This window comes from Pongo pygmaeus, chromosome 23 (genome assembly GCF_028885625.2).
Source record: "Pongo pygmaeus isolate AG05252 chromosome 23, NHGRI_mPonPyg2-v2.0_pri, whole genome shotgun sequence".
Lineage (NCBI taxonomy): Eukaryota > Metazoa > Chordata > Mammalia > Primates > Hominidae > Pongo > Pongo pygmaeus.
In genome coordinates this window covers 46,165,047-46,174,681 of record NC_085931.1, presented here as the reverse complement: position 1 = coordinate 46,174,681, position 9,635 = coordinate 46,165,047, and the positions used below count along the sequence as shown (strand labels likewise).

The window sequence follows — 9,635 nt, the reverse complement described above, 5'->3', positions numbered from 1 at the left end:
TTCTGGCTTGTAGAGTTTCTGCCAAGAGATCAGCTGTTAGTCTGATGGGCTTCCCTTTGTGGGTAACCCGACCTTTCTCTCTGGCTGCCATTAACATTTTTTCCTTCATTTCAACTTTGGTGAATCTGACATTTATGTGTCTTGGAGTTGCTCTTCTTGAGGAGTATCTTTGTGGCCTTCTCTGTATTTCCTGAATTTGAATGTTGGCCTGCCTTGCTAGGTTGGGGAAGTTCTCCTGGATAATATCCTGCAGAGTGTTTTCCAACTTGGTTCCATTCTCTGCGTCACTTTCAGGTACACCAATCAGATGTAGATTTGGCCTTTTCACATAGTCCCATATTTCTTGGAGGCTTTGTTCCTTTCTTTTTACTCTTTTTTCTCTAAACTTCTCGCTTCATTTCATTCATTTGATCTTCCATCACTGATACCCTTTCTTCCAGTTGATTGAATTGGCTACTGAAGCTAGTGCATTCGTCTTATAGTTCTCATGCCATGGTTTTCAGCTCCATCAGGTCATTTAAGGACTTCTCTACACTGGTCGTTATTCTAGTTAGCCATTCGTCTAATCTTTTTTCAAGGTTTTTAGCTTCTTTGCGATGGGTTCGAACTTCCTCCTTTAGCTCGGAGAAGTTTGATTGTCTGAAGCCTTCTTCTCTCAACTCATCAAAGTCATTCTCTGTCCAGCTTTGTTCCATTGCTGGTGAGGAGCTGCATTCCTTTGGAGGGGGAGAGGTGCTCTGATTTTTAGAATTTTCAGCTATTCTACTCTGTTTTTTTCCCCATCTTTGTGGTTTTATCTACCTTTGGTCTTTGATGATGGTGACGTACAGATGGGGTTTTGGTGTGGATGTCCTTTCTGTTTGTTAGTTTTCCTTCTAACAGTCAGGACCCTCAGCTGCAGGTCTGTTGGAGTTTGCTGGAGGTCCACTCCAGACCCTGTTTGCCTGGGTATCAGTGGCGGAGGCCGCAGAACAGCGAATATTGCTGAACAGCAAATGTTGCTACCTGATCGTTCCTCTGGAAGCTTCATCTCAGAGGGGTACCTGGCCATGTGAGGTGTCAGTCTGCCCCTATTGGGGGGTGCCTCCCAGTTAGGCTACTCGAGGGTCAGGGACCCACTTGGGGAGGCAGTCTGTCCGTTCTCAGATCTCAAACTCTGTATTGGGAGAACCACTACTCTCTTCAAAGTTGTCAGACACAGACATTTAAGACTGCAGAGGTTTCTGCTGCCTTTTGTTTGGCTATGCCCTGCTCCCAGAAGTGGAGTCTACAGAGGCAGGCAGGCAGGCCTCCTTGAGCTGCAGTGGGCTCCACCCAGTTCGAGCTTCCCGGGCACTTTGTTTACCTACTCAAGCCTCAGCAATGGCGGGTGCCCCTCCCCCAGCCTTGCTGCCACCTTGCAGTTCGATCTCAGACTGCTGTGCTAGCAATGAGTGAGGCTCTGTGGGCGTGGGGCCCTCTGAGCCAGGCATGGGATATAATCTCCTGGTGTGCTGTTTGCTAGGACCATTGGAAAAACGCAGTATTAGGGTGGGAGTGACCCGATTTTCCAGGTGCCATCTGTCACAGCTTCCCTTGGCTAAGAAAGGGAATTCCCTGACCCCTTGCACTTCCCGGGTGAGGCGATGCCTCGCCTTGCTTTGGCTCATGCTTGGTGGGCTGCACCCACTGTCCTGTACTCACTGTCTGACAAGCCCCAGTGAGATGAACCTAGTACCTCAGTTGGAAATGCAGAAATCACCCATCTTCTGCGTTGCTCATGCTGGGAGCTGTAGACAGGAGCTGTTCCTATTTGGCCATCTTGGAACCACCCTCCATAAGTATACATTCTTAAAAATGAGACAATAATAAATGTATAGACTTCTTTTTAATTGCTCTATTAACTTTACATTTTTTCCCTGCAAATGAGCAAAGTTCTACTGATGACAGAAACAGACTGGGTACAAAGGCTTTATTTATTGATATTTTTCGATCATCTGCAAACATCAAGCTAGAAGCTGGAAGCACAAGATTCACCTGACTCATGGAAGTAACTAACATAAGGTTCACAGCAAATGAGTAAAGACGTATTAGGAAAATGCAAGGAAGAAGAAAACAATGGGAATCACAATATTAACCTCATGGAAAATGGCAGGAGTCCAGGCATTGGCAAAATTCATCATGATGGTCATGGGGATTAGAGAGCTTCCCATAAGGATAGACAGACAATTCCTCAATTGTAGCTCCCTTTTCTCTCCTGATTCCTCTCATCTCCTCCATGAACATTTCCATATCATCTCCACCTCTATTCATCCCATCATTGACCTGCCTATTGGGTATGGCCCATTGAAAATTAGGGGCCAATAAAAAAGAATGAGTTCATGTCCTTTGCAGGGACATGGATGAAGCTGGACACCATCATTCTCAGCAAACTAACATGGGAACAGAAAACCAAACACTGCATGTTGTCACCCATAAGTGGGAATTGAACAATGAGAACACATGGACACAGGGAGGGGAACATCACACACCGGGGCCTGTCAGAGACATGGAGGGAAAGGGGAGGGATATAATTAGGAGAAATACCTAATGCATGCGTGGCTTAAAACCTAGATAGGCCAGGTGTGGTGGGTCACACCTGTAATCCCAGTACTTTGGGAGTCTGAGGCGGGTGGATGACGAGGTCAGGATATCGAGACCATTCTGGCTAACACGGTGAAACCCCATCTCTACTAAAAATACAAAAACAAAATTAGCCGGGCGTGGTGGCAAGTGCCGGTAGTCCCAGCTACTCGGGAGGCTGAGGCAGGGGAATGGCGTGAAACCGGCAGGCGGAGCTTGCAGTGAGCTGAGATCGTGCCACTGCACTCCAGCCTGGGCGCCAGAGCGAGACTCCATCTCAAACAAACAAACAAAACAACGACAACAACAAAAAAAACCTAGGTGATGGGTTGAAAGGTGCAGCAAACCACCATGGCACATGTATACCTATGTAACAAAGCTGCATGTTCTGCACATGTATCCCAGAACTTAAAAGAAACAAAGAAAATTAGGGGCAAGTCAGTGAGCCTGTTTCTGTTTATTCTTTTCTGTAGGCTGGTGGTCTTTTCCTCCTCCCAAGGGTGATCTTGCTCTCTATTCTGAATAGGCTTCCCTGTTTCTTTGTTTTCCTGGTGGATGTTGGCCACTATGAGACTTTTTTCTGCTCTGCTTTCCCGAGTCCTGATGACTGTTAGCATTTTGATGTATTTCCTTCCTTTTTTTTTTTTTTTTTTGAGATGGAGTCTCATTCTGTCGCCAGGCTTGAGTGCAGTGGTGTGATCTCAGCTCACTGCAACCTCTGCCTCCTGGGTTCGATTCTCCTCCCTCAGCCTCCCGAGTAGCTGGGACTACAGGTGCCTGCCACCACACCTGGCTAATTTTTTGTATTTTTAGTGGAGATGGAGTTTCCACCAGCCAGGATGGTCTTGATTTCCTGACCTTGTGATCTGCCCTCCTCAGCCTCCCAAAGTGCTGGGATTACAGACGTGAGCCACCGCGCCCAGCCTCTTCTACCTTCTTTTCTATGCTCATGCTTATATATTCCAAAAGTACACATTTTTACCTATGGATATTATGACATATTCAGTTTTCCCGGCTTGTATTTTCACTCAACATTATATTAGAAGAAATTCTTCATGCCATTGAAGTGTTTTTTGAAAACATGACTTCTAACTCCTGCATGTATTTCATTATGTGAATGTACCTTACTTCACTTAGCCATTTCCTTGTTTGACAGCCGGGTTGCTTCCAATATTTCTCTACTGTAATTAATCCTGTGATGACTATTCCTATATAGGTACTGTGTTCATATCTTTAATTATTTTCTTGGGTTAAATTTCTAGGGATGGAATTACAGCGCCAAAGGATATGAACTTTTTATGACTATTGTTATATATTTCAAAGAAAATTGGACACATTTACCCACTTATCAGCAAGTGAATCTGCTGTGGTCTGAATATTTGTGTCCTTCCAAAATTTATATGTTGAAATCATAACCCTCAAGGTGATGGTATTAGGAGGTGGGACACTTGTAAAAAGATCGGTGCCCTTATAAAAGAAACACGAGGGAGACCTCTTGCCTTTTCCACTGTGTGAGGACACAGTGAGAAGTCACCGTCTATGGGGAAATGGGTCCTCAGCATCACTGAATCTTCTAGTACCTTGATCTTGGACTTCCAGCCTCTAGAACCGTAACAAATAAATTTCTGTTATTTACAAACCACCCAGTTGATGGTATTTTGCTATTGCAGCCCAAGGAAACTAAGACAATATTATCTCAGCTTTTGACATGTTCTAGTGAACACTCCTTAATAGAAAACAACTCTGTTTATGTTATGGGTAAAAATTTGTGTCTAATTGTCATTTTAAGGTACATGTCTTTGTTAGTGAGGGTTTGCAGTATTTTGTTTATTAACAGAAAAGTGACTTATTTTTTCCTTTATGAACAGTCTGTTTATGTTCTTTGCTCATTTATCTACTGTGGTTAATGTTTTTTTCTTCTTACCTATTTGTATGATATATTTGAATATAATGATATTAATCCTGGTTCTGTAATACTTGTGGCAAACCTGTTCTCTTTGTTCAAAGCTTCTTTTCAAATAGGGGCAGGGAGCTGGTGTCATTCAGGTTAACCCCCAACCCTGCCAGTTTCCTTTGGGAATGGCACTGGCCCACATCCTTCTCCATAGAGTTAGCCCCGACCTGCAACCCCTGGCTTGCTGAATCCTTCATTTTGTCTTCAAAGGGAGTTGAATTTTAAGCATCTTTTATGGTCCTCTGGGAGTAAAACCACTTTGCCAGCTTGAGATCGTTCATTTCCCCTTTTCTTTCCTCTCTTCCATTCCTCATAGATAATCCCTGGCAATTATTAAGCATTTTTGTGTTGCCTTAGACTTTTGAGTGCTTAATGATCCTTTAGTGGTTCAGCAGAGAAAGGAGAATCTTTCCTTCCTTCTCCCACCCCCTTTGAAAATTCTGGGCTGTAGGAATCTTTCTGATGGACTCACAGCTCTTGGAAGGGAAACAGATCCTGGACATTGTCCATCACCCGGTCCAGATCTGGTAATTTCAATGTGGGGGAAAAAAGGCCAGAGAAGGCACAGGAGTCATGTAGGATCTCACAGATGCTTGGTGATGAAGCCATACTTCCCTAAGTGAGGACTGAGGAAATAGAGAGTTCTATCCTGGAGAAGGCAGTAGACTAACGAGATGGTACACATGGAAACAGCCCCATAGAAACATGTTCTTAGCAGCATGGCATGTGAGCAGCATACAGCTCCACCATAGCAGAAATGGAGATAGCACTGTCCTCCCTGGACCTGGGAGAGTCAGGAGCTGGGCACAACGTGGGCACAGAATGGGACTGGAGATGGCCCAGGATGAGGGCTATGGGCAGTCAGGGACAGGGACGGCTGTAGAAACTTTATGATGCTCTTGTTTCAGGAAAGGCAAGGCCTAGGCAACTCCATTTAGTCCCCCATCCATGGAGGCTTAGGAGGGAGAATGGCCTGCTCTTTACCCCTGCGGGAGTAGAAGGTGTAGGGGAAGGAAAGGGCTCTGGGAGTCTTTGGAGCCCAGCTTCCTGACGGTGCTGAATGTTGCATCTTAACCATGCAGCTCTCTGGCAATGCAGGCAGAGGAGCAGCAACCGTACTTTACCTGCCCTGGCCGCAGGGTCAGGCCTGCTTACCCACCTTTCCACCCAGCCCACCCTCCCCCCACAGGACCCCGATCCAAGGCCCTCCTGCAGGCCCCTGCACAGCAAAGAACTCTCTTTTCAGCACTTCCGCTGGAGGCTCCCCTTAACTCTCCCACTTGCAGCTCCTTATCCAAAGGTGTAAGTCCTCTTTCTAGTTCTCTCTCCTCTCCCCTTGCTACTGCCTTGGGATGCCATGTGAATTCTCTTCTCCCTACCTTTCTTTTCTCATGGACAGGCAGTCCCAAATTTAAAAACATATTTAGGCCAGGTGCGGTGGCTCATGCCTGTAATCCTAGCACTTTGGGAGGGCAAGATGGGCGGATCACTTGAGGTCAGGAATTTGAGACCAGCCTGGCCAACATGGTGAAACCATATGTCTACTAAAAATACAAAAAATTAGCTGGGCGTGGTGGCACGTGCCTGTAGTCCCAGCTACTCGGGAGACTGAGGCAGGAGAATCGCTTGAACCTGGGAGGCGGAGGTTGCAGTGAGCTGAGATCGCGCCACTGCACTCCAGCCTGGGCAACAGAGCGAAACTCCGTCTCAAAAACAAAAACAAAAAATTACCCTGGTGTGGTGGCGCGTGCTTGTAATCCCGGCTATTTGGGAGGGTGAGGCATGAGAATCGCTTGAACCTGGGAGGTGGAGGTTGCAGTGAACCGAGATCTTGCCACTGCACTCCAGTCTGGGTGACAGAGTGAGACACTTTCTAAAACAACAACAACAAAAACATATTTAATATTTTCTTATATTCTTATCTTACTATTATCTGCTAACATCTCTATTGCTGATGCTTCCTTCATTCATTCAGAACATATTTATAAAGCACAAAGCACTGGGCGCAGTTTTTCACACCTGTAATCCCAGCACTTTGGGAGGCTGAGGCAGGCAGATCACTTGAGGTCAGGAGTTCGAGACCAGCCTGGCCAACTTGGTGAAACCCTGTCTCAACTAAAAATACGAAAAACAGCCGAGCATGGTGGCACATGCCTGTAATCCCAGCTACTCAGTAGGCTGAGGCAGGAGAATTGCTTGAACCTGGGAAGCGGAGGTTGTAGTGAGCTGAGATCGCGCCATTGCACTCCAGCCTGGGCGATAGAGTGAGATTCCATCTCAAAAAAAGAAAAAGAAAAAAAAAAGCACAAACCTTGCGGCTAAACAGGGATTAAAAAGACAAACCATGCAAGCAGAGAAGGGGGACTGCTTTGAGAAATACACAGGAAGTGAAGTCAATACTGGGGTGTGGGGAAGAATGGTATTGGGACCTCTGCTAGCCTACCTTTGAGAAAATTAGAACCTTTGTTGCCATCTGCCAGGAAGTGGTTGTAATAAATAGAGAAATCTATGCTGTCATGAATGGCGGGCTGTCTCAGGCATGTCCTTCTCATGACAGCAAATGGAAGGGTGAGAACAAAATGAGCAGGTGCGTTCTCATTCTTTTGGACAAAGCCCCGTCACTGAGCCCAGAGTTAAAGGTGTGGGGCAGTTACCTGGCAAAGGATATGGATACTTGTAAGGTGGAAGAAATGTTCTGTTACAGAATCGGTTTGTTAGCCAGTCTGCTACAGAATATAGGTTTTTTTTTTTTTTTTTTTTTTTAATTGAGACAGTCTCGCCCTGTCGCCCAGGCTGGAGTGCAATGATGCGATCTCAGCTCACTCCAACCTCCACCTCCCGGGTGAAAGCGATTCTCCTGCTTCAGCCTCCCGAGTAGCTGGGACTACAGGTGTGCACCACCACGTCTAGCTAATTTTTGTATCCTTAGTAGAGATGGGGTTTCACCATATTGGCCAGGCTGGTCTCGAACTCCTGACCTCGTGATCCACCTGCCTTGGCCTCCCAAAGTGATGGGATTACAGGTGTGAGCCACTGCGCCCGGCTGGTGTGTTTTTTTTTTTTTTTTTTTTTTTTACTCTGCAAGAGTAGAGTATTTTGGATTTGGGGGCTTATGGGCATCCCGCATATCCTAATCTAGGGGTGAGTGGAAGGTCATAGAGCACATTCTCAGGAGGCTTTCCATTCTTACAGAGATGAGCTGGACATGACCCATTTAATAAGTTTGGAAAAGCTGCCTTCTAGTGAGCCGTAACACAGCCATGGACAGGGAGACAGTCATGTGAGCTGTAGAGAGCTGTAGAGAACATTAAAGACCGGAACTAAATATAGCTCTGAATTTATTAGTATTACCAACTACCCCAAAAGCTCCATCCCCAGGGACTGAGATACACAACATCACCTCAGAATCCTTACCAGAGGCTTCCAGGAGGAGCTCAGATCCCTCTGGACAGGGATTAATTCTTAATAGAATTGCTGCTGCACAGAGTGGAGCTGAGGCTACATTAGGCACCCTCATCTCAGTGCGGCTTCATGCAGGATCTCCACCCCCACCTTTCAGGTGCCCTGGGTCCAAGCCTAGAGGGATATTGATTTTCCCATGATGGCCCAACACCCCATCCCCAGCTAGTAAATGGCAGGGCCAAAGCAACCTCTGCTCAAGCCACTGCCTGTGAAAAGTTCCGACAACTTCATACAGACCCCGAGATATGTAAGAGCTCAGGAAATGGCAATTAATATTCTAATAATAATACTTTGTAGGTAAATATGAATGAATAACTATTGAGTATCTCCTAGGCTTCACGCACCGTATGAAGCACTTTCCTTGAAGTGACTTTAGCAGCTGGGATTGTCATCCTCATAGATGGGGAAACTGAGACCAGAGAGGTTAAGTGACTTGTCTAAATCCTCCTCTGGAGGTAAATTTAGTTTTAGGAGATGGTTTTGCTAACTTTGGGGAAAATAAACCGTGCATTGTCATTCAGTTTGCTCATGAGACTTTTAGGAATGGCATATTTAGAGGTGAGGGATAATTGGAAATTCTATGAAAAAAAATGGAAAAAGTACTTGGAATAAAATGAAATACCCTCGCCTCAAGTTTTTTACCTGTATTTTTTTTTTTTTTTTCCTGGAATGTTATATCTCTGACAAGGAGTTAGAGCTTTGGGGCCTGCCGCTGACAGGAAGGCTGGTGGAGCCAGATACGGGCCAGATGGAATGTGCAAAGTGTCCTATCTGTCCCTTTAATAACTCCTTGGCCAGGGTGACCTGTCACTATAAGCAAGGGGAAGGGAGAAAAATGAGCCAATTCATTTCTAAATGGCTCTGTAACTCCAGGGTGTTATCGAGCAGAGACAAAGGACACCCCATAATTCTTGGAAAGGGAATCAGGATCTCCGGGAAGCAGGCACAGGCTCCATCCGGTCCGCCGAAGCCTCCTGCCAACCAGGGATCCACGTTCCATAAATACACAGAGAGATAGATCTCCTGGCCCCATTGATTTCCCCTTGCCATTATTGATTGCATTCTTAGATAAGTGGAGACTTTTCGACCAGAACTAAACTCTGTATCTTTCTTGGAAGCCTTTGCAATGCCAAGGGTTCGGCCGAGGGAGGAAGTGGTGTCTGCCGTCTTCTCAGAATGCTACCCACCAGCTATGTCCTGGGTAAGAGAAAATAAAGGGCTCTCCCTGGGCCCCTCAGTTTTCCAGAACATGTCAAGTTGGGAGTTCTCCCAAGGGGAAAAGAAAGTGGCTTCAACTGACAGAGCCTCTATAGGTGTTCTGTGTGGATGACATCAACTTTGGTTATAATCCCTTGAATTATGAATGCAGAAGGGTAAGGTTGCCCTTGGCAGAATTTCTCAAACTTTAAAATGCAAAGAGGTCCCTTGGCCATCTTTTGTGAAAGCTGCCTCTGATTCAGTAAGTCTGGGGTGGGTCCTGAACTGTGCATTGCTGACAGGCTCCTGGGTGTGTGGGGGGCTCTGGGTCCCCACTCAGGTCAACTCTGTACCCTCTCAGGCTGTACACGTGAGCCTTTGCTATCCTTCAGAGCTTCCTTTAAGTATTAATTCATTCATC

At 46.0% G+C, this 9,635-nt stretch overlaps 1 pseudogene; it reads right to left on the bottom strand.

Annotated features, from left to right (window-relative positions):
• Positions 1-2,118: 2,118 nt before the first annotated feature.
• LOC129023161 (protein BEX3-like) lies at positions 2,119-3,218 on the bottom strand (annotated as a pseudogene).
• Between the last annotated feature and the right edge of the window lie 6,417 nt (positions 3,219-9,635).